The 26392-nt window shown below is 39.7% G+C and overlaps 1 pseudogene; it reads right to left on the minus strand.

Moving 5' to 3' along the window:
• Positions 1–15347: 15347 nt before the first annotated feature.
• On the minus strand, positions 15348–17003 carry LOC146632527 (uncharacterized; annotated as a pseudogene).
• Between the last annotated feature and the right edge of the window lie 9389 nt (positions 17004–26392).

Raw genomic sequence — 26392 nt, forward strand, 5'->3', positions numbered from 1 at the left:
GTCGCGGGGGCAGCAGCCTAAGCAAAGAGGCCCATCTAATCTAGTCCATCCTTTGCCCTTTATGCATATTTTTAAGGGATTAAAAAAAACAACAACAATATGAACAGAAGGAATGATTACAGAGAGCAAATTTTCTCACATTGTAGGTGTGGTACCTGCAAATTCCAGAAGGTGGAAGCAGAGTTACAAAAAATAGAATTCACTTAATAAGTTCATAGTAAAAACAAATAAATAAATATGAGCAAAAAATACAATTAAAGATAAAAAACAGTAGATTTCAATACAGATATAATAGATTTATGGGACTTGTTTTTAATTGTGAACACAGAAACAGGAAAATTCTCTGCAAGCATGAAGCTATAAAAACCCAAATATAAACAAAACCATTCAATAAAACCAGAAATATACTATGACCCCCAACATATTTTGAAACAAGTATAAACCGGGGAAAAATACAATTTTTTTTATTGTGTGTAATAGTAGGTGTTATTACAACATGAATGAATCTTGTGTCTCCAGTATAGACATGAGACATTTTTCAGAAACACAGATGAAGAAAGCAGAGCTTATCTAAATAATAAAACAACAAACATCCAGCTTGAAATATTAAGATACATAAAACATCTAACTTGTTTAAATGAAGTGAAGTTCATTGTAAGCTTAACTGCAGATGGATGTTTGCTGTTTAACAGCAGGCAGGTAATAAAGTATTAATCAGCCCCAGAAGTCACTGTCTTTGCTGGTGATTGTTGCTTGAAAGAAAAACTATTCCAGTTCAATTCGGTATTTTTTTTAGTTTACTTCTGTTGCACAGGTACCATTTTGCATTTTTGGGGGAGACTGGCCTGCAAGGCTGTATTTCTCATACCGTGAAAGGTCACCAGAGATTCTTTTTCCTGTTTCAATTAATATTTGTTTTTTGGTTATTTTTTTTCAGTAACATCTGTGCAGTTGTTATCTGGCAGAAACTTGAATGTAAATCTTGCTTCTTCTTCCGGTTGTGCCCTTTAGGGATCGTCACAGCAGTTCATCTGGGTCCACCTCACCCTATCCCTAGCACCCTCTTCTGTCCCACCAACCCTCTGCATGTCCTCCTTCACTACATCCACAAACCAAAATATATATTTTTTGCCTTTTAACTGGCTTTTTTTTTTTTTTTGATAGGTACAGCAAAGGTCGAAAGGAAAGTGGAGGGAAAGAGAGAAGGGAAGACATGCAGCAAAGGGGCACGGCTCGGACTTGACCCCGGGTCACCCGCTTTCAGCCATGCGGCATATGGTCACCTGCTCATCTGATTGAGCTAAACCGGCGCCCGGCAACTCGATATTTAACATCCTTTGTCGAATACATGCACTATTCCTTCTCTGCACATGTGCGAACCATCTCAACCCCATCTCTCTAATCTAGTCAACAAACCTTCTCCACCTGAGCTGTTCCTCTGATGTAATCATTTCTGAATTTGCTCATTCTGATCACAGTGAAAATCTCTGCATCTTCAGCTCTGCCACCTCCAGCTCCACGTCCTGTCATTATTGCAGGTCTCACTACCATCTTGTAATTCTTCCCTTTCACTCTTGCTGCTGTCCTTTAATCATGGCTCCTTTATTGTGGCTCAAGAGTTGGGAGTTTGTCTTGTAATAGGAAGGTTGCTGGTTTGAGCCCTGGCTTGGACAGTCCCGGTCGTTGTGTCCTTGGGCAAGACACTTCACCCATTGCCTACTGGTGGTGGTCAGAGTGCCCGGTGGCGCCAGTGTCTGGCAGTCAATGCGCCCCAGGGTGGCTGTGGCTACAATGTAGCTTGCCATCACCAGTGTGTGAATGGGTGGATGACTGGTTTTGTAAAGCGCTTTGGGGTCCTTAGGGTACGGTGGCCCCTAGAGACAAAGCACGTACAAACTCCAAAACACTTGCAAACTCCAAAACACATGCAAATTCCAAAACACATGCAAACTAAAAAACACATGCAAAGTCCAAAACACGTACAAACTCCAAAACGCTTGCAAACTCAAAAACACTTGCAAACTCAAAAACACATGCAAATTCAAAAACACAACGGAAGTGCTCCAGGACGCTAGGGGCAGTGTTGAGCTTTTGTTACCTAGTAACTACACAAGCCAGGAAGTACCAATGACCGGATTTGGGGTTTGCAGCCTTAAAGGCCGCATTTTAAGGCCGATTACCTCACAGCGACAAGAGAAGGCTTTCCGAATTCAAAGGCTGCCCGAAATGCGGCCCTGAAATGCGGCCCTGAAATGCGTCCTTAATTTCCCTGAATTTTAAGGATGGGTCGGTGTAGCCTTCATGGCCCAACATATCCCAGACTTCATAGTGCGGTGGTGGTGTGGATAATTTTGCCGGAAAAAAAACGGTGGAAGCGGAGCGGAGGAAGTGTAAACTTTCAGAAGTAAGTACTGAATATTATGTCACTTATTTATACGCAAATATTTTTTTAATGAAGAACATGAAACCATTATTGTTGGCCACATGTCGGGAAAGTTGACATTAGCGATGTTTGTACTTTCAGAATTAACTTGGTTTTAAAGCCTTTACTTTAATAAATATATATATAGTCGACCTTAATCTTACAGAGATGATTTTGTGGATAATTAAAGTCAGTCATATATCCACAAACACAACAAGCTGAAAGTCAGTGATGCTGCTCAGTTCGCAGTCATGAATATCACAGCACAAGCAGGATTCACTGCACTGTTAATGTTAGCTATGTTATATTGCTGCCTCTGTTCGGTGGTGTCGAGCCAAACAGACTTTAACGTGTGTTTGAACGAGCTGACGGTTCACTCGTTAAGCTGAAAGAAAGATGCTTTAATCACAGCAGTCACACATGTGTCCACTGTACCATCTGGGAACTCTTCTTGTTTTGTAATAACACAAACTAAATCCTCCTTCTTTTGTGCTGTTTTGTAGCAGTGTATACACCTGAGACTTTAACCTGTCTGTCCTGCGCTCTCTCTCTTTTTCTTTCTCTCTGATTGTGGAATAAAAGTATGAACATGTGTTTATAAGTTACACTTGTGTTTGAATCCTGCAGCTTATCACACATTTGATTTCCATGTGTGACAACTGCAAGTGTCCAGAGTGAGGACAGACTGAGGGACCCACTGCTGCACATCATCTGTGAGGCTTTGCATCCCTGATGATCCACCGAACTCAACAGTGTGTGAGGAAGAGGAGGAGGAGGAGGAAGAGCCAGCAGCAGCTGACAGATGGAGAGAATAGACAGACTGTTCCCTGTTTGTGAAGGACTGCTAGAAAAGTTTAACATAACTAACTGTCTGAATCAGTCTTATTAGGTAATGTTCAAATAATTTTATCCTCCCAGTGTTTTCAGTGTGGGAGAAAGTACTCAGGGCCTTCAAGTTACACACTATGAAAGGCAGCAACAAGTGTAATATTCAGAAACCTAAAGTATGTATCTGCAGCAGAATGGAGCTAAAAATAAATGTTTGTTCCAGTTCTATGAAGCTTTGAGTATTTTGGATTAGTAGCACTGCTGTGTTTGTTGCATCATATTGCTGTAATTGTTTATATGCTTTATATATTCTGAGGTAAGTTGATCTATAGTGTTACATCATATTCTATAAGGATGTTATGTGTTTGTATACTTTCTGCCCAGTTTGACCCATTTAGCAGAAGTCAGCCTGTTTAAGGCTCTGATATCTATTCTGTATGACTTAAAGCAGTTATGACATGGTCTGATTTTCTCACCCAATAAAGGAATATTTCATATATCAGTCTACTCTTCATTTTATCAGAAACAGTTATCACAGCTTGTACATTTTCTTTTTATAAATATATGTAAGCAATGAGCCAAATTTAGTAATGGCAACATACTGAAGTAACAACATTTGTCTCTGATATATGATACACCTATATATACACTGTCAAAGATACTTGTCTTTGAGTGAAGATTTAAGGTGATAAGACATAACTGCAACTTGAATCTGTACTGGTCAGTATTTGACACAGAGTTCATGTTCACTGCTGTAATAGCTAATAATTAATATAATAACTATAATATTGGCCATATTATATTTACATTACCAAAGTGATATGACTTTAGTCTCATGAACAACATTAGCTAATTCTTATTTACTAACTAATCTTGAAATAACTGTTCAGTACAGAAATGAAGCCCAAAAATCATGTTTTACTGTCCTGTGGTCTCAGCCTCAGATACTTATCAAACCACACAAAGCTCTTGTAGAAACAAACAAATGAACAAAATATATTCTCCCTCATTTCTGTCAAACCAAGTTGTATGACACGTTTCCAGCGGTTAGTATCATGGTTGCTAGGCAACCTGGGAAGTGCGACAGAGACTAGACCGTCCCATACAGACAAACTTGCCGTTTATTTTGCAAATAGAGCTCAACACTGCCCCTAGCATCCTGGAGCACTTCCGTTGTGTTTTTGAATTTGCAAGTGTTTTGGATTTTGCAAGTGTTTTGGAGTTTGTATGTGTTTTGGAGTTTGCATGTGCTTTTTAGTTTGCAAGTGTTTTTTAGTTTGCAAGTGTTTTGGATTTTGCAAGCGTTTTGGAGTTTGTACATGTTTTGGAGTTTGCATGTGTTTTTTAGTTTGCAAGTGTTTTTTAGTTTGCAAGTGTTTTGGATTTTGCAAGCGTTTTGGAGTTTGTACATGTTTTGGAGTTTGCATGTGTTTTTTAGTTTGCAAGTGTTTTTTAGTTTGCATGTGTTTTTTAGTTTGCAAGTGTTTTTTAGTTTGCAAGTGTTTTGGATTTTGCAAGCGTTTTGGAGTTTGTACATGTTTTGGAGTTTGCATGTGTTTTTTAGTTTGCAAGTGTTTTGGAGTTTGCATGTGTTTTTTAGTTTGCAAGTGTTTTTTAGTTTGCAAGTGTTTTGGATTTTGCAAGCGTTTTGGAGTTTGTACGTGTTTTGGAGTTTGCATGTGTTTTTTAGTTTGCAAGTGTTTTTTAGTTTGCATGTGTTTTGGAATTTGCATGTGTTTTGGAGTTTGTACGTGCTTTGTCTCTAGGGGCCACCGTACTTAGGGACTAGTAAAAGCACTATACAAATACAGGCCATTTACCATGTTAAATGGACTGATTTTTGTATAGTGCTTTTCTACTCTCGTGAAGCACTTAAAGCACTTTGTACAACATGCCTCATTCACCCATTCATACGATCACTTTCTTATGCTTAAGTGTTTTTCTATCTGATATTCACACACATTCATACTCCGATGGAAGCATTGGAAAGCAACTTGGGGTTAGTATCTTGACCAAGGACATATGGCATGCAGACTGGGGCAGCCAAGGCTCAAACCACCAACGTTCCAATGAGTAGATGGCCTGCTCTACCTCCTGAACACAAATCACCCCTCACAGTTGTCTCCACCTAATCCACACAGCTTGTACCGTGTTGTTTGCCTGTCTTGTGCATTTTCTGTTGCCCTGGATGATTGACTCCAGGGAGATACATTTGTCCACTGTCACTATCACAACTCCTTGCATGTTCATGTTCTCATTCACACACCTTCTGTCTTACTTCTTCTTGCTTTCATTCCTTTTTCCTCCACATAATGCCTCCCCCTCTTCAGATTCTCAGCTACCAGTTCCATACTCACTAAAGATCACAATGCCATCAGCAAACATTGTAGTCCTTGTCTGCCCACCCGTCTATTACCACAGCAAACAAGAAGGGGCAAAAGTCACATCTGTAGAGCTCTTTATGGCATGAAGCCATACAACTGCTCACCGATCACCAACTCTCTTCTTAACCTGCTTCAGCTACTGTTTCCTGTAGCTTCTCCCTCATCAGCATTCTCATCAGCATTCTCCCTCTGTAGTTGATACAGCGCTGCACATCAGCCATGTACTTGAAAATTGGTACCTGTACACTTCTTTTCAATCCCTCAGACATCCTCTTGTTCTCCAGGATTGTGTTAAATAATCTGATGAAAAAGTCCACTGCCTGTATGCTAGACAGTATCATCTAGGTCAACTCCCTGTCTGCTCTTCATAACCGTGGAAACTGGAATGTAAATAAAGCTCCAGATTTTTTTTTTAGCATGTTTGTTAAAAAAAATAAAAAACATATGACACTTAATTTAACAGGTATCTCTTCCACAGCATGTCTTTTGCCCTGTCTTCTTCCCCCACCCCCCTCCCTGAGCCTGATTCTGCTGGAGGTTTCTTCCTGTTAAAGGGAGTTTTTCCTTCCCACTGTTGCCAAAGTGCTTGTTCATACTATCTCTGTTGTTTTATTGTAGGGTCTACCTTACAATATAAAGTGCCTTGAGGCGACTGTTATTGTGATTTGATGCTGTATAAATAAAACAGAATTGAACTGAATTCAATTGTATGGCAGTAACAAGGCCTGGGTGCAGCTACAGAAATGTTTTGAAACAACAGAGGGTTATTACCTTTTCACAGAGGCCCAGGTATAGACAGCATTTTATTCCCTTTATAAAAGAAATCATTATTTAAAAATTGAATTTTTATTTACTCCGGTTATCTTTGTCTAATATTTAAAATTTGTTTGATGCATGTCTGAAACAAGTGTGATCTTCTGTAATGCTGCTTTTTGTCCCTATGTATGATTCCAACAGCTTTAAATAGACAGTCTTGGGAGTTTTCAGGATGCAGAAAATTACTAAACTAATCACTCGCTTTCTCAAAAAATCAGCTGTGAACATCAAGTACATCATTTCTAAGAGGTCAGAAAGAAATGTCAGTGCACGTGAAAGAGGCCTTCATTAGAAGGATATAAAAAATAAACTCATCAGACAGGTAGCAAAAACTACAGGAGTGGCTAAATCAACAATCTGCTACATTCTCAAAAAGAACAAATACACTAGTCAGCTCAGCAACATCAAAAGGCCTGAAAGACCACAGAAGTCATCTGAAGTGGATAATTACAGTATTCCTTTCTGGGGAAGAAAAACCCTTCACAACATGTATCCAAGTAAAGAACACTCTCCGGGAGATAGGCGTGTCATCGTCACAGTCTACAATCAAGAGACACCACCATGAATGGAAATACAGAGGCAATACAGCAAGGCGCAAATCACTGGTTACACTCGAGAAGAGCAGGTTAGACTTTGACAGAAAACATCTAATAGAACGAGCACAAAGGGTGGCATGATGGCTAGCAGGATCACCTCACATCCTGTGTTTGCATGTCATCCCTGTGTCTACGCGGCTACTCCCTGGGTACTCTGTCTTCCTAACACAGCCTAAAGACTTGTATGGGGTTAATTGATGATTCTAAAAACTGACCTTCGACGTGACTGTGAACTGTCAATAACTGTCTGTGTTTTTCATGTACTCCGCCTGTAACAACTGGGACAGGCTCCAGCCCCCCACAGTCCTGAAGAAATTGCATCAATGGAGTCTACAAATTTCTCTAAATTTCTGACACTTATGTCTTCCAATGGAACCAGGTCGCTAGTGTTTACTGATGATGTGACTGCTGAACGAAGCAGCTGGATGAAAGTGAACACGGCTCTGCTCTCTGCTCAGAATCAGCTAAATGCTACAAGACTCATCAGACAATGCTGCACACATGCAAATGGACAATGACCCAAAGCATACTGCAAAAAACAATCCTACCCACATATTGCCAGTATGTTCAGTGAGCAGTACTCAGATTCAGTTTCTGTAGTAGAAACTGTTCTGATCTCATTGTATAATCAAACTGCCTTGTTGAGTTCTCAGTTCTCGCTGAGTAAATATATCCGCTGAAGACTACATTTATTTTTGCAGGTGTGTGTCTGTGTTTGATGAATCAAACACATGATGGGATACTGCACACAGCAGCAGTTTTGCCCATCAAGGCCCCTGATTAAATATGGGAGCTCACTATTGGGAGTGCGGTACTGCTGCTGAACTCTACCATCAGATCAGAGGAATCCATCGCCGCAGTGTTTTTTCATTTAACTCGTACGTCAGGAATGATTTTTTTAGGTCAAAGGATGTTGGTGTGGGTTCATGAACAAAGAGTGGGATGCTTTCATACTTTTATTGATCTGTATGAATTTAACTGAACTCTCAGCGTGACAGTGAGGTGAGCTGCAAAGACACATGAGAATACTAAACAACACCTTACTTTCAGAGCAAGAAGCAATCAGAAGACAGACAAGCAAAGTTCACATGGTTAAAAACTTGCAATGAAAGTAAACATAATAGAGTGTGGAAGAAAAAAGCACTTTACTGATAATCAGAGCAGCTTCTTTCTGTTGGTTTCTGCATTCTGCAGCAAGCAGGCTATAAGACTGCCAATGTTACACTGCAAGGGATAAGAGACTAAGTGAAAGTACCTTTACTGTAGATATTTGTCTTGGGCAGCCAGAGTGGTATTACAAGTATATGTAGATAAGAGTTACATGCTTTTAATGTGAGCAGCTAATTAGTTATCTAGCTCGCAAACTGATGTGCAGTGCACAGCGCGTCTTTGTTTGGTCGTTTGTTTAACAACCTCAAAGTGAGACGTGCATATGTTAAGATGTTAAATAAAAAGAAGGCAGCAGCAGTAATTACACTGTGTTGTTGACCACGCTGAAAGTTGGTTGCATAGCCGTCCGCTGTATCGCTCAGTGAGACTTTCTACTGTACTTGTGATACAAAGCTGAAATCATTTGTTACACACAGATTCTCAGTCTGACCAAGAGTCTCAGCTGTGAGCAAAAGATGACGACCAATAAAATTCCAAAAATATATGTTATTAGCTAAATTGCTGAGGTCAATAGGAAACAATATCTGCTACAATGTTTAAAAAAATGGAGGGATAAAACTTTTCAGTGCCCCACTGGCAAAAGGGATAAAACACACAGTGCAAGGCCAGGGCGAGCTATGTCACAATCTGTAAGTAATAAGCCGGCAATCACCCCGGCCTCAGCAAGCCAACTCTGCCTTTAGGCTGTGGTGTATAGTTGGCTCTGGACTCCACAGAGAGACAGAAAATATCAGCTTCAAATGCTTCTTAACTGTACAACTCACAGAGCAGCAAACTGTCCAGTCTGGGCATAGGACATACCTGCACAGAGAGATAGAAAATACAACAGCATTGTTTGCAGTACGGACAATAAGTAGACTATAGTTTGATTGGCTGTATGAAAAAAATTCCATTCTACAGTAGACATGTGTGACACACCATAAGAAAAGCCAGCCAAAGACCCAGACTGAGAATCCAAGCACAGATGGAAGAGAAAAAGATCAACTCGACTTTCTGATATTTCCAATGTTTCTTATCTTAACTCCTCTGTCTATGAAAAATGCAGTTTATTGAATAGTTTCTGATGCATAAACTGCATATAAACAATGCACTATTTTGCCCGAGGTCTTCACCCAGCAAACCTCTCAGTTTTGTGAGGAAAATCCCCACTCAGCAGAACCACACACAGCCTGGGGGTGCAGCCTGGTCAGTCAGCCAGCGAAATTTGCTCCCTTGGTGATGGTGGCAACTTTTGCATCCTTAGCCTGTGGCAATAACAATGTGTGGTTTGTGATGATCGATGGTGTCTTGTAACCCTTCCAGAGCCTATATGATAAGTTTAATGATTCACAAACATATTACAAGTGAATGCTTATATAACAAAAACAACAATCAACCTACAATGTCAAATGAAATGAATGAAATCAAATTTGGTGGCTGGATGCATTTCCAATCCTTTCAACCATAGACCTCTATTTAAAATTGTAAAATAATACATTTCGCTTGAACCAAACAACAGAAATATACAGTATTTCCTTCTGTTTCCCATTGCACAATCCTGGTGTGTTCTTTAAAGTAACAAAAACAACCCAAACAACACCCATTAAATACCCCCCAGTATCACTGAGGTGGAACAGGTCTGCCAGCAGTCTTTCAACAGTCATCCTCTGTTTTTGTATTTCAATGCAGGAAACAAAAAATGGCAGTAAACGGAAAAAATAGAAAAACAAAATAGAAGAAAATTTTGAAATGATCATTTTTTGCATTGGAAAACACAAACATGCAAACTTTTACATAAATAACAAAGGCATTGCTTCTGGGAAAGGAGATGGAAGTCAAATTTACATTAATTGCCCATTTTTGCTTTTACAGCGTAAAAAAAGAAGAATTTAGTTAAAAGTTTAATGATGCTTTTCACAATGGATTCTTTTTAACAATTATGGTGTTCAGAAATGTTTATATTCTACCTAAAGACATTATTAAAATGTAGCGTGCCCTTAACATTCAGACAGATTTGCTTTATTTCGGATGCACAATTCAATTTTCCTATTATTTATGAATTTACAACACTTCATGTATTAGTTGCTCTCTAGTTTTGACAGACATTGTTGTGAACAGTGCACTCATGCATTCTGTGCAGCTCTACTCCATAGAGACTGAAGATGAGCTGTTCAGTCATCATTAAAAAGGTTGCGTTGTGCAGATCTTTTAAAAGAGAAAATCTGCTAATTAAAATGAAAATAACCCAGATTAGCATTTGTACGCCGATGGCTGAAGTAAATGACACATTGCATTATTTTATAGTTTTCTGTCTTCTGTTTAGGGGCAATGGTTTTTTGTTCGTTTGTTTTTTTCAGCTACAATATCTCCTTCTTTGAGGCAGTTGAGACTGTCCATAGCAACCATCCAAACTTCCCTCTCTGGCATGGGACAGCCAGAGAGGGACCAGTGTTTCCTTGGTCAATAGTTTAAAAATCAGACTCGGCTTTTTGTCAGACTCAGGGACCACAGTGTTGCCCGGTTTCAAAAATGGCTGTTTTGATTTTCATGAAGGACACGCTCTCACGACTCATCAAGTGATGCCTCTGACTAGCCAGTCGGTGCCATACCATCTGTTGATGCCACGTTTTCGGATTGCCTCAGAACGCTTGGAACCACAGCCGAATAGGTACCAAAAAACTACCTGGTAACAGGTACTACCACCTAATTGAAAACCCTAAAAACTGTGCCCAGCCAAGTGTTAAAGGGCTAACGGTGTCCTTTGCATCATCTGTATGGTGTTGCACTTCTGGTTCCAGTGAAACAGGTCTGCACTTCTATTCTGTCAAATATGGATAACTTGTCATATTTAAATGCATTAAGTATGTATATTTTTTAAAATGCAAGATTAGTGCTAGTGAAGAACTATATTTTAACTTAAGCCACAACCATTTTAATAACTATTAGTAGGTATGTTTGTGCTTTGTCTGACAGTGAAAACAAGGGAATCAAAAGGTAAACACAAAACTGCCAAAGGCTAATTTGACCATCAACCTTAAAGCACAGATTATGCATATACAACACATTCTCATTGTGGAACACATTTTGACAAATGTGTCTGTCTCATCATTACTGTCGTCACCATCGTTGGATTTACTGGGTACGGAAATTTTCCCCAGCAAGATAAAATGGTTCAGATTTAGACATAGAATTCTGCATCAGTAAGTTGTGAGGTGGTGAGTGCATATCTCTTATGAGACTCTTTCTATCCTGTTTGGGTTCACTTCTTTCCCCAGGTCGTTATTTATTTATTTATTTTTTTACTTTTGCTTAGTTGTTATGTTTATGAACTAAAGTGAGCTTGGTTTATGTTCAGGAAAATATTATATAGATAAAAACGACACCCCTTCGCAACAGCAACAATCCACATTGAAAAATTATGAATCTAGAGTGATGATCGCATCTCATTAATGTCAGTGTATTATGGTACCAACATTAGAGACACTAAATGAGAACACTTTGTAGAAACATGGTGGACTTTGTGGAAAAAAATCTGCTTTTCTGTTGGTATAAAGGGCCCATTGTAATCCTGACAAAATATATAGACATATTTTTCAGACATTATGTATTGACAATATGAACACCCTAAGTCCTGCACACAATGGGCTTTTTAATGAGCAAGTATAATCTGTAACAGTTGTGAATTGAATTAACTGGGTGGTGAATTGCAACACATTTGCAATGAAAGATGCATACAGAAAGAGAGGATTATTAAAAAAATGGAAAAGATCAATATTCAAACAGTGGCGAGCAGAGCTGACAGCTGAAGTAATTATCTCAAATCATTTTCATGGATGATGTTGTGTAATTACAGACGTGCTAGCTGTCGTGAAGATTATGGGCTGTACAGGGTCTGGTTTATTTGTTCATTCAGATGAATTGTGCTGAGATCCTTATAAGCGCTTCTATCGGCACGCGTTACTTGGGTTGTATCAGTTCTGTTGTATAAGTTTAAATCACAGTGAGAGGCTCTTTGACAGGCAAACGTATCTGCTTTCCAAGTCCATGACATCTGAAGCATTAATTATAATGATGAGTGCAGATAAATAGACTTGAAAAGAGCAGGTGACTGATTTAACAGCTACATTTGACAGTACATTTTTCCTCTCAAATGTACCTCGGGGGCAAACTGCCCTGGAGACATTACAGTTTTTTACAGCCGCTAGGACACATGTCTCAATACTTAGGTCACTTTTGCAAAACTCTTCACACAATCCTCCTAACTGACCGTCAGCTTGGCAAAACAGTTCATTTCACATTCAAAATGCACTACAACTACCAAAACACTTCATTCAGGTCTCAAATAACCTCATTCTTCCAGAACACTAGCAAAGGGTGACAGCCGACAAACACACTTTGTCACCCACAAAACAATGACCTAAAAAACACTAACAACATGTAGCATTACACAGTGTTTTCTTGTGTAAAACAAGGACACATCTCTGTTTATAATTTCAATATATGTTACTGGAATGAATCAGACATCATGCAGAATTCGTTAATATTTGTTTATGTATTTTTATTTTTTTGCACTAAGTAATCCCAAAATACAAGAATTTGTATACACACCATCCACTGATACACATACAATAGTAATGCTAATCTACTCGGTCTTCTCCATTTGGCCACAGGTTCTCATCCACATCACATTTTATGTCATCTAGGGCAACACACCTAGGAAAGAATCTTCTGGCTGCCAGAATTGAAGGAGTTGAAAAATTGAAGGAGTAACACCTGTGTAGATGTTCATCTACAATGAGAATCAGCTGTGGCTGGTTAAACTGCATTTTTAGATTTAAAATATGTTTCAATAAAATATTGCTGTTGGATTTTGCTGTCTTTTCAAGTTTTGCATTGTGTTATTGTTTTGGCCATAAGTTTAACAGTTTTGAAAACAGTATGTAAGCACATGCAAAATGTCCTGTACGTACAAAGATTTTTGGCAGTTGTTGTGTCTGAGTGAGAAGATGATTCATGAAATTTGAGAGATGTAGTCATTGAATGCATTTTGTGCCAAAACAATGATAACTGGTCCTCAGTTTAGCCCACATAGACTTCTGTTGTGCTCACTGTGTGAGGAGTTTTGCAAACGTGACCTAAGTATTGAGAAATGTGTCCTAGCGTCTGTAAAAAACTGTAATGGTACTGTGTTTTTTTTTATGGTTTTTGCTTGAAACTGGTTTTCTCTGGTTTTTGTCCCATAAGTCCACAATTTTTAGTTTGAATTTTTGGTGGAAGTTGCTTTTACAGTTTTTTCTGAATGCTTAAACCCTAACTGTGATTCCTGTAGCACGATCTCTAAAACTATTCAGACTTATAGCAAAACCACTCACTGAGTTTGCAAAACTAAAAGCACAAAAACTGCTTTGCACTCAGTTTGCAATTTTGTAACACACACTTTGCAAAACTGTAGGCACAATTCACTGCACAACACTCAATTACCAAATTTCCAACACACTCCTAGCAAAAGTATACACATGTATGGCTATCATTAACACTAACTTGCCAACTGTCTGGCACACTTTCACATGTGAAAACTTTTTTAGATAATTCGTTCACTTTGCAATCAGCCTAAGCACTATAATACAGGTAAGCTGTGTGTGCGGAGTACAATGGAGGGAGCAGAAAGAGTGAGAAGTAGAGGAGGCCGAGGAAGAGGACGTGGAGGTGAAGAAGTAGGATGAAGAGGACGACAAGGACAAGGAGGAGCAAGAGGAAGACGAGGAGGGGGGAGAGGAAGGGTAGGAAGAGTAAGAAATAGAATTGCTGATGACATCAGAGCTACAATAGTGGACCATGTAATCAACCGTGGAATGACCCTGAGGGTAGCTGGCCAACGGGTCCAGCCTAACTCGAGCCGCTACACTGTAGCAAGTACCATAAGGACATCTTGAAATGAGAATCGGTTAGTACAGTCACTTCGCACAAAGATTTGTAGCACTGCCATATGCCAATGAGAAACACACCAATACCATTGATGTAAAAATACTGAAATTGTTACTTTACAGAATTGCTAGATGACCAGATGCTGGGGGCAGAGGAAGCATGTTCACTGCAGACCAAGTAACCCATATAGTCATTATGGCGATTGCAAATAATCCTATACTTGGAAATAAACACTTGTGTTTGTTTTGATGTACTTGAAGTTTGGATCCCTCTATGCTTATGGATCTATGACAGAAGTATGAGCTCAAACTGACATAGCCTACCTTGTGCACAGAGAAAGCAAAAGCCAGATGTGTTTTGTATTCATACCATCAGTGTGCAGTTGGCGCATTGTGTGCTTAGTAGATGATGGCTTGTGTGTACTGTTTGATACGAAAACACCATTTTTACGAAGGTGTGAAGAGTTAATCTAGCTGTGTTTGCTTTTGCAAGAGAACTACAATGTTTTGATTATTGGGTGACAGGTTTTCTTATTTGTGTGAAGAGTTTTGCAAAATTAGCCAATAGTTACAAAAAATGTGCTTAAGCAATCAGAAAAAACTGTAATATCCACTAGATTTTACAGTTTTTTATGATTGCTTAAGCACATTTTTTGTAACTATTGGCTAATTTTGCAAAACTCTACACACAAATAAGAAAACCTGTCACCCAATAATCAAAACATTGTAGTTCCCTTGCAAAAGCGACCACAGCTAGATTAACCCCTCACACCTTTGTAAAAATGGTGTTTTCGTATCAAACAGTACACACAAGCCATCATCTACTAAGCACACAATGCGCCAACTGCACACTGATGGTATGAATACAAAACACATCTGGCTTTCGCTTTCTCTGTGTACAGATGTCAATTTGAGGTCACACCTTTGTCATAGTGTCATGTAAACATACAAGGATCCAAACGTCAAGTATTGGTGTTTATTCACACTCATCAAAACCAAGACAAAGTCAGAACACAAAATAGGAATGCCACAAATAAAAGGAAAAAAAAAGACAATCAGCCTACATCATGTCGTCTTTCTGGGTCCGGCCACAAAATTTCGTCCACATCGCATGCGGCATCCTCCAGTCCAAGGCACCGGGGAAAATATCTCCTTGCATGCCGTATCCAGGCCTGACATGATGCCTGGTCAATATCTCCACATGCCTCCTCCATTGCCTGTAAAAGGGCTACCTGTTGATGAGGATGACGGTCATACACTTTCCAGCGCCAGGCAGAGAAGAACTCCTCGATGGGATTCAAGAATGGAGAGTATGGAGGGAGGTTGAGTGCCATGAAGGATGGGTGGTCTGTAAACCAGTTGCGGACCAAAGCAGCCCTATGGAAACTAACATTGTCCCATATGATGACATATCGGGTCTGCTCTGGTCTCTGAACAGTGAGCATGTCATGCAAGGTGTCCAGGAATGCAATAATGTGTGCAGTGTTGTATGGGCCTATGGTTGCATGATGGTGAACAACACCATTTTGGCTTATAGCTGCACACATGGTTATGTTACCACCACGTTGTCCTGGGACATTGATGATGGCACGGTGTCCAATGATGTTCCTGCCACGTCTCCTGGTTTTACTGAGGTTAAAACCGGCCTCATCTACAAAAAGTAGCTCATGTCCCATTGCATCTGCTTCTAGTTCCATCACTCTCTGGACAAGACGAAACAAATGCAACACATCAGGCCCATGCACAGCACTACAGTATGCACTTCCAAATTCAGAACCAATGACACTAGCTTACCTGCACATAGTCATATCGCAGTTGCTTTACACGTTCTGTGTTTCTCTCGAAAGGAACTCTGTAAATTTGCTTCATTCTTATTCTGTGGCGCGCAAGTACACGACTTAGTGTAGAAATGCTTGCACTGTGTATATTTTGAAAGATGGTGTCATCATCCATTATGCGCTGCTGTATTTCACGCAGTCTTATTGCATTATTGGCAATCACCATGTTCACTATATGGGTCTCCTGCTCTGGAGTGAACATTCTGCCTCTGCCCCCAACATCTGGACGTCTAGCAATTCTGTAAAATAACAATTTCAGTATTTTTGCATGTATGGTACTGTTGTGTTTCTCATTAGAGTATGGCAGTGCTACAAAGTACTTACCGATTCTCATTTCGGAATGTCCTAATGATGCTTGCCACAGTGTAGCGGCTCAGTTTAGGCTGAACACGTTGGCCAGCTTCCCTCAGGGTCATCCCATGGTTGATAACATGGTCCACTATTGTAGCTCTGGTGTCATCAGTTATTCTGTTTTGTACTCTTCTTACCCTTCCTCTTTCCCCTCCTCGTCCTCTTCTTGCTCCTCCACGTCCTCTTCCTCCAACCTCTTCACCTCCACGTCCTCTTCCTCCAACCTCTTCACCTCCACGTCCTCTCCCTCGGCCTCCTCTGATTCTCACTCTTCTCGCTCTTACTGCTCCTTCCATTGTACTCCACATGGACAGCTTACCTGTGGCCTGTTCATAGTGCTTAGGCTGATTGCAAAGTGGACTAATTATCTAAGACAGTTTTCACATGTGAAAGTGTGCCAGACAGTTGGCAAATTAGTGTTAATGATAGCCACACATGTGTATACTTTTGCTAGGAGTGTGTTGGAAATTTGGTAATTGAGTGTTGTGCAGTGAATTGTGCCTACAGTTTTGCAAAGTGTGTGTTACAAAATTGCAAACTGAGTGCAAAGCAGTTTTTGTGCTTTTAGTTTTGCAAACTCAGTGAGTGGTTTTGCTATAAGTCTGAATAGTTTTAGAAATTGTGCTACAGGAATCACAGTTAGGGTTTAGGCATTCGGAAAAAACTGTAAAAACGCCAAACCAAAAACTATACATGTTTTCATACACCCAGTGTCTCTTGTTTGTTTCTATGGAAATTGATAAATGCTGTAAATGTCAAAGCGACATTTCCTCTGGACAGAAATGTCTCCCTCTGGATCCTGGTGTACAAGCTTAAAAGGAAGTCTGAAACAACCACACACAAAAAACAACATGCACAAAAAAACATGTAATGCACATTATGGATAATGAGTACCAAATGTACTTTTATTGCTCTGAGGCCAGAAAAGTCACTGCCGCTGGATCCTCCGGGGTGTCCTTTGTTTGAAGTTGCGCTGTGTTTTTGTGCTCAGTCCCTGTCATTTGGATCAAAGACAAGATTACTGAGAGGCATTAGCTCATCATTACACTAATGCATGATTTCTTATCTGTAATTTTGTTTTTCTGTCTTTGTATATTCTCTGACAGGCCTGTTTCATATCACTTAATCACATTTTGGCTGACCTGCTCTGTCTTAGAAGTCATTGTTTTCTCAGGGTTTTTTTTTGTGTGTTTGTTTTCAGTCACCAAAGATTTTCCACCGCTCAAATTTTGATATTTGCAATATTGCAATATTGATACCTCTTTCATAAATGATGAACTTCACAGAGCTTTGGTTCTAATGTACTATGCCATGTTATGCACATGGGTATATAAGCTGAATTTTTTATAAGTGAGCCCTGAACAGCATTCGTATGCATGTTCATCCGTGACTGTCTATCAGCGCCTGATGTGAGTACTTACAGTTTTTTCTGAATGCTTAAACCCTAACTGTGATTCCTGTAGCACAATCTCTAAAACTATTCAGACTTATAGCAAAACCACTCACTGAGTTTGCAAAACTAAAAGCACAAAAACTGCTTTGCACTCAGTTTGCAATTTTGTAACACACACTTTGCAAAACTGTAGGCACAATTCACTGCACAACACTCAATTACCAAATTTCCAACACACTCCTAGCAAAAGTATACACATGTATGGCTATCATTAACACTAATTTGCCAACTGTCTGGCACACTTTCACATGTGAAAACTTTTTTAGATAATTCGTTCACTTTGCAATCAGCCTAAGCACTATAATACAGGTAAGCTGTGTGTGCGGAGTACAATGGAGGGAGCAGGAAGAGTGAGAAGTAGAGGAGGCCGAGGAAGAGGACGTGGAGGTGAAGAAGTAGGATGAAGAGGACGACAAGGACAAGGAGGAGCAAGAGGAAGACGAGGAGGGGGGAGAGGAAGATGAGGAGGGGGGAGAGGAAGGGTAGGAAGAGTAAGAAATAGAATTGCTGATGACATCAGAGCTACAATAGTGGACCATGTAATCAACCGTGGAATGACCCTGAGGGTAGCTGGCCAACGGGTCCAGCCTAACTCGAGCCGCTACACTGTAGCAAGTACCATAAGGACATCTTGAAATGAGAATCGGTTAGTACAGTCACTTCGCACAAAGATTTGTAGCACTGCCATATGCCAATGAGAAACACACCAATACCATTGATGTAAAAATACTGAAATTGTTACTTTACAGAATTGCTAGATGACCAGATGCTGGGGGCAGAGGAAGCATGTTCACTGCAGACCAAGTAACCCATATAGTCATTATGGCGGTTGCAAATAATCCTATACTTGGAAATAAACACTTGTGTTTGTTTTGATGTGTTTGAATAAACACCAGTACTTGAAGTTTGGATCCCTCTATGCTTATGGATCTATGACAGAAGTATGAGCTCAAACTGACATGGCCTACCTTGTGCACAGAGAAAGCAAAAGCCAGATGTGTTTTGTATTCATACCATCAGTGTGCAGTTGGTGCATTGTGTGCTTAGTAGATGATGGCTTGTGTGTACTGTTTGATACGGAAACACCATTTTTACGAAGGTGTGAAGAGTTAATCTAGCTGTGTTCGCTTTTGCAAGAGAACTACAATGTTTTGATTATTGGGTGACAGGTTTTCTTATTTGTGTGAAGAGTTTTGCAAAATTAGCCAATGGTTACAAAAAATGTGCTTAAGCATACAGAAAAAACTGTAATTAGAAAGGGTAGGACAAAGTGACACCAACTGTTTCTCAAGATAAGTTTTTGTTTGCTTCGAGCACAACATTATGCTGCTGATATGCCGATGTCTATGTATTTGAAATGATTTGATTCACAGCAATTTTTTTTTAGCTATGACTTTTCAAAGTTAAAGTGTTCTCGAGGCTCTTTGCCATCTGTGCCTGATTCATGGTTGGGTGGATTTGAAGTCACATAAGGCTACCAAGAAAGTTACCAATCACAACACAGCCATCTACCTGATCCATCTGTGTGTCAAACCCCAGCACTGAACCCATGTTACACACATGTTACGCACAAGGCCCTGTTCCTTAAAGGGAAAGGCTGGGTCAGCAGAAAGCGAATCAGAGCTCATGAGTTAAACATGAGCATCGCGTGCATGTTGTCACATGGATAAATGAAAGCTTGACTAGACGAATCTCGAGTGATGCTTCAAAGCATCGGTTTTCAACTCTCAGCATGTCAGTTGGTGATATTTAAATGTGTCAGGGGAAGCACGTGTTTCCACTTGTGAGCAGTCTTTAGAAAAAGGTAAGCTAGCGAGTCGCTTCTAAGCTTTACATCCATACAAATGCCCTGCCGGCCATATGGGGAAAGGAGTGGTTTTGATCTTCTGTTTGTCCTTTAAGCACATTGTTACAGCTCTACAGCAGTAAAAAGGAGGTTGTGTGGAAAGGTTCAGCGTATAGCAAAATCGGATTTGTTTTCACTTAAATGCTTGTACAAATATATACATCCTCGTACATACACATGTACCACATACTTACTCATACCAGTGACTTTGCATGACTTTCTGATGATTTATGCAGCCATCAAAGTGGCACAGCACACAGGATCACTGAATTTATTAACAAGCAGTGTAGACTGAGCTGTGTTAACCACCCAACATCTTGGAAACTCACAAGCAGGTCATTTTGTGTTTGTGACTTTGGTGGATTCTTAATTCAGACGTGTAGAGCGGGCATGAAACTGTCTCCTTCACCTCCCATAACACTGAATAATTAAACTCTGAGCTTTTAGGGATGAACATCATGTGGCAGAGGAGACAGGGAGCAAAGGGAGAGAGGAGAAGTGGCTGGTGGGAAAGGCTTAGATGGCTTCAGGGTGGAGGGGTGGAGATGAATTGAGAAGAGTGTTGCTGTTGTTTCTTGTTTTTGTTGTTGTTGTTATTTTCCATTAAGAGCATGTTTTTGTTATAATTCTAGTAGTGACATGTTTAATTGAGGAACTAGCATGTTTAAAAGAACACGGGATCGTAATGTGAGTCTCCAGCAGAGATTAAAGATGTTCTGTGCATTCCATGGTTTGTATTAGTGTCGGCAGTTTAACGCTGCACCTGTTGTGGCTTTAGCAGGCCTACTGTGTGCCGGTGCTTCACTCCCACCGATTCAGCTGCCATCCATTTCTCCTGAGAAACCAGCCCACGCAGCAATTACAGTTTTTTACAGTCGCTAACAAGCGCCTACCCATACTTCAGATACTTTTTCTAAACTCTTAACACAGACCCACACCTACAAAACACAATTGGCCAAATGGATAATATCCTTCCCAAAAATACACTTTGTTAAATATATACTAACTCCTCATTTCAAAATTAGAACACATCGTTCTCTGCACACACTAACTGTACAAAAACACTATAAATCTGACTCAAAATGAAATTAGTCTGTCAAAGAATAACACTTGTTTTCACTTCACAAGGTACATGCAGTCAATCAAAGTACACCAGGTTTCAAAATACTGGCTATTATTGACATTACAAAAACTGCATAGACTTTTATGTTTCAGTTTCACAGGTATTTGCATGCGAAACATGCAATCCACCATATTGACACCAGAAATGTCTTGGTTGGTAACTGTATGTCCACATGTACAGTAATGTTCACATTCAAAAGCATTCCAGTAAAAAGCAAACAAGTTTTTGTTTCTTTACTGTTTACCACAGGAGGTACAGTAGAAACACGGTATGATAGGACAGAGAAAGTTTTACAGTATTGCTTACAGTGAACAAAATATCCATGAAACACACAAGAGCATTCTGAACAAAAAAACAACAGCAAAAAGCCAAGATAAAAAGGGGGGGAGGGGGAGGGGGGCTAAAAAAAGGCAAAAGATTTGCATCTAATCTCTGCGATCTTCAGGGTTAGGCCACATGTTTTCATCAACATCACATCTGATGTTATCCAAGTCGATGCACCTGGGATAAAACCGCCTGGTATGTCGGATCCACCGACATATCATTGCAGAAGCAGAGGTTTTTATACTGTATCTAAGGTTTGGAATATTGTTTTTGCTATTGTGGGATGTTGTGTGTTAACATTCGTAGATACTACAAGAACAGTCCATAGTTTTGTTGGGAGGTATAACTTGTCTGTTAAGAAAATGTAAGCATTGTGGAAATGTGTTCACTGACTGCATATTGGGTGAACACGACATGAAATGTGTGAATGGTATGGCCACAACAGACCGATGCTGTGCTAATTGTGTTTAGAGTTTTGCAAATGTGACAACTGTTTGGACAAACGCTTGTTAGCGACTGTAAAAAACTGTAACTACACAGCTATAAAAGCTGAGAAGACGAGCTGCCTGGTTTCAGAGTGTGAGTGCCAGCTTCAGTACTGTGGTGAGCTTGAGGTGTGTTTCTAAACTGCTAGTGAGTAGCTGTGTTTGTTTGCCTGTAGAGTTTTCCACAGTAGTGCGCTTTGCTTCAGTGCTTTGAGCAGCTGTGAGCAGCAGTTACCTTTTGTTAGTAGAAGTGCTTTTCAATGAACCATTTGTTAACACCTTGGGCTTGCTAATATTTTGTTGTTAGACTGACATAAAATGATACATGTATTTGTGTTGCATACAAATGTTCATTATTTGGATCTTAAATTAATTCTTGTTTGGATTCTGGGCACTTCTGAATTGCAAAGATGCCAACTGACAGATAGATATGTTTTTTTTATTAACTCTTTATAGTGAAACAAAACGCTGGGATAAACACACTGACACAAATAACCACTTATATCTACATATCTTTACATATGTATTGTAACCCATGTCCAAAAAACATGTAACAGAAATTTAGTTTCTCTTGTGCTCTTGTGGGCTTCCCGCATAGCTTCATCTTCTATTTCTGGGAGTCTTGTTCTGACCACATTTACTAGTTTTCCTTATTTGCACTGTAGCTCTCATTAACAGTGATTGTCTTCGACATTAAGACTGGATCTATTTCCCATAGAGGTTGATGTTTGCTCTCAGTGCAAGTTTAAAGTTTGAAATCGCAGATGTGTAAGTGCAAGTGGTGACGGCAGAAATTCAAGAGATCAAAACAGAAAATCTGGACATGACGTGCTCAAGACATAATAAATACAAAAGAGGACACACTCATGTGACACACGGCTGCATTATCTCATCATCTCATGAAGATATGTAAATATTTTTATATATTTTATATTTACACGAGATAAAAAATCATTGACAGTGTCAATGACCACGATTAGTCCCTACGCATTCACATTTTGGCTCCCATATCAGAATTACTGTCTCTCTAAAGACCGTCTCTTGCTCAATCTACTAAACAGTAATTTGCCTATAAAGCAATATTGTAGTAATTAAATAATGGTGATTTGCAGAAATATTAAATCCACTGGACTTCAAAACTATAGAGGAAATCCAGCTGTGTCTTGCTCTCCTGCCCACTGATGCACTTTCAACTTGAACCTATTAGACCTCCACCCATGTAGGACTGAACAGGTGAGTTTTAAATGTAACAGTCACAGAGCAAACTGAAGCTGAGAGCAGAATGAACCACCACTGTGATGTGCTGGTTGTTTCCATTACACGGAGCATTATTGCTGTCACGGTCTATTTGCCTCACCTGTTCGCACACATACTCTAACACACACTCTGCCCCTCAGGCCCAGGGCCGGCCCGTGGCATAGGCCGTATAGGCAAATGCTAAGGGCGCCGTCCATCAGGGGGCGCCACGCCAGTGCCACAAATGTTGAAAAAAAAAAAAAAAGAAGTTGGTACTATTATTTCTAAATACAAAAAATAATCCCACGTTAATTAAAATGCAAAGTAAAGCTTATTTAATAGAAATATTATTTGTTACAACATTACGCCCCCCCTCCCCGCACGGTGCGCCCCCTCCCTTCCCGTATCATGGTTCCTTTTGGACGTCGCCACATCAAAAAGTCAACACAAGATGTCAAAACGGCCAAAACTGTCAGGTGCCCGGGGAAGAAAAAAGAGAAAAGAAGAGGAGGAGAAACGAGAAAAAGACAGAGGTAGGTAACGTTAGCCTACATGAAATTATTTGTCTGAATGTGATAGTAACCTAAATTTTTAGCATTAAGCTAATGTTACATGATTCGCTAATTGCTAATCAATAAATAGCTAGTTAACTGTTTTAACGTCAGTTAATATTGTGGAGGGGGCTAAATTGTTATGGAAAATAATAATGTAACGTTAGGTAATTACAGTACTCCCACCTTTCCCACCATTCCTCATTTGTATTCATCTTTCAAGCAGGTGTTTTTTGTTTACATTGTTATTGCCTTCTGGTTAGCTAACGTTTACCCTGCAGGTAATAGTCACTTTTCCACCCCTGTATATATTATAGTTGTAAGCCTAGTTGTTAAAGTGCACATCATTAATGTTAATTAAGCAATATCACATGAGAGGGAATGCTGTTTTTTAATATGAGCACTGCTGTGATTCGGTCAAAGATAATCATAACATAACATTCTCATATGATATTATACTGTTACTTTGCATTCTGCTATTCAGCATTTCACTGTAATGATGACAATAAATTGAATCTAATCTAATTTGCATATCAGTTAACATCATACATATATCTCTTTGGTTTTTCATTTATATTATATCATTTCATTTTATTCCTGGAATCATATGTTTTTATTATTAGACTTTAATTCTCAGTGGTGTCACATACTCCTCTCTTCAGATGCACTGTTGAAGTTTCTAAATCCCACCCCTGGGCCATCTACCACATCTACCGCTGCTGCCTCCACTTCAGCAGCACAACCCAGCCATGATGCAGCAGCATCAAGCGGTCTTCCTGTTGCCTCCACCTCAGCAGCACAACCCACCAGTTTTGCAGCAGCATCAAGCGGTCTTCCTGTTGCCTCCACCTCAGCAGCACAACCCACCAGTTTTGCAGCAGCATCAAGCGGTCTTCCTGTTGCCTCCACCTCAGCAGCACAACCCACCAGTTTTGCAGCAGCATCAAGCAGTGTTATTGTATTTCATATATTCATTTTTTTATTTTTTGTATTCATTTATTTATTCATATATTTTTTTATCTTGTTAATTATTCTGATTGTGAATTTGCTTTCTTTAAGTAAAAAAAAAAGGTCAAAGACAAAGCTATTCGGTTTCTTGTGAGTACATACACTACACTGCCGATGTAGGGGGGCGCCACCTAAAATCTTGCCTAGGGCGCCAGATTGGTTAGGGCCGGGCCTGCTCAGGCCACAGTGCTTATAAAGATTAAAGGCTTAAATGCAACTCACAGACAGAGAAACAGAATGGTTTGATACATAAATACAGAGGGTGGACATCATTAGTAGAATAATCAAAACACCCTCATTTTTTATTCTAATACTGCACATAAATTAACTGTGTATATATTCTAAAAACACCATGGGTCTTTAGTTACCATAGTGCTGTTGTTACTGGCCGGTAAACCCATGTATTGTAAACCCATTATAAATCCACTGAGTAATAATTTCTGACTTCTGGGAATTTCTGCTAATAAACTAAAAAAATGTTCTTGATTGTAGTATTTTCTCCAGAGCTCAGAAATGGCAGAAAATCATAGAAAAGAAGAAGAAGGAATCCGATTTCAAAGCAATTTGCATTATTCATCAACACCTACTACAAACTGCTGGAGGGAAGGCTCCGGGTTTATAATGAGAATATTACTTAAAGAATAATGCAACTTACCATATGCTGCAACTTTTCCAAAGAACAGCTTGAGCCGATGAAGTAAAGTCTAAGGTCAGCCTTTCCTTCCTCGCATATCTCCTCTTAACTCAATGTCTTTATAACTACATTATAATTTCTGTATGGACAGAAAGAGTTAGGTGGTTAGCACTTTTGCCTCAGAGCACGAAGCTTCAGAGTCCAGAGAGTACATAGCCTCAGGTTCAGTTTCAGCTGAGATGGGCTCCAACTTCCCATAACCATAGTTAGATAAACAGTTAAGAAAAATGATGAACAGGCGGATGACAGATGTAGAGGGATTTACAGCAACAAATGTTACTGTAGGTTGTAATAATCTCTAGAAGCCTTTGGGGTTCGTTTTTTTTCATACGACTGTTAGAGTGCAGAAAGTGTCAGTCACTTTTTTGTAAGCATTAGGGAGAAACTGATGCAAGAGAACACTGTTGGCTGAAATTTATATCCCATTAATACAAAAGTTGATAATATAATACTGTATAAACACTGGAAACGGGTACATCAGTGAGACAGCTCAGGCTGAGTTGGTTTGGACGTGTGAAAAGGAGGAATACTGCATAATATGCAGTATTCCTCCTTTAAAGGATCTTGAATATGGAGCTGCCAGGAAGGAAGAAAAGAAGAAGACCACAGTGGAGGTTCAAGGATGTAGTGGAGGAGGTCATGCTGAGTGTTGCAGTAGGGGCAGGTGATTCACTGAGGTGACCATTAACAGGAGCAGCTGAAAGATATAACTGCTCACTTTTACCAATCATCATTCACAAATACTGAATTTTCTGGTAACTGTTTTCTGCAGTTGATTGTGCAGTGTCAATCTCGTGCTGGTTTTTGACTACACAGAATCAACCTGATCAAAGCCCAGTTAAGATGGTTTAGGTTGCGGCCAGCAGTGGGTGACACAGTGTGTCATAAAACATTAAAACATGGATGTTGCATCTGGGAGGTCACAGCACGGGTGGAGTCGTACCTGACTGCTCTCTCAAGTCTGGCATGGTTGACCAGTATGAGCACAGAGCGCTCTGCCAAACGCCTTTTTTCCTACCACTCACCTACGTACAACTGCAAGAACTGGTGAAGCAAAAAATGAATAACGCTGCCAGTGTGTGTTAGTCAGAACTGTGAAATTGAGTAACACAACACAGCCAGTGTTGTATACACCCCTAAAGTTGCCATTGTCTGTTTACATTAAAGTCTTGTAAGCATGATTGATCAATGGGTAATGTTTAGTCTGTCACATCTCTCAGACATGTAAAGGGATGTAATAATTAGATGAGATACAATGACCACTGATTACCTTCATGTACTTCATAATATAATGGAATGGAGAGTACACATTCTTTAGGACTCATGAAAGAAATCGTAATTAGAAACAATGAGAAACATTGCTT

Source organism: Diplotaxodon limnothrissa, linkage group LG5 (assembly GCF_057381915.1).
Source record: "Diplotaxodon limnothrissa isolate DT_005_m linkage group LG5, D_limnothrissa_male_GT1.1, whole genome shotgun sequence".
NCBI lineage: Eukaryota > Metazoa > Chordata > Actinopteri > Cichliformes > Cichlidae > Diplotaxodon > Diplotaxodon limnothrissa.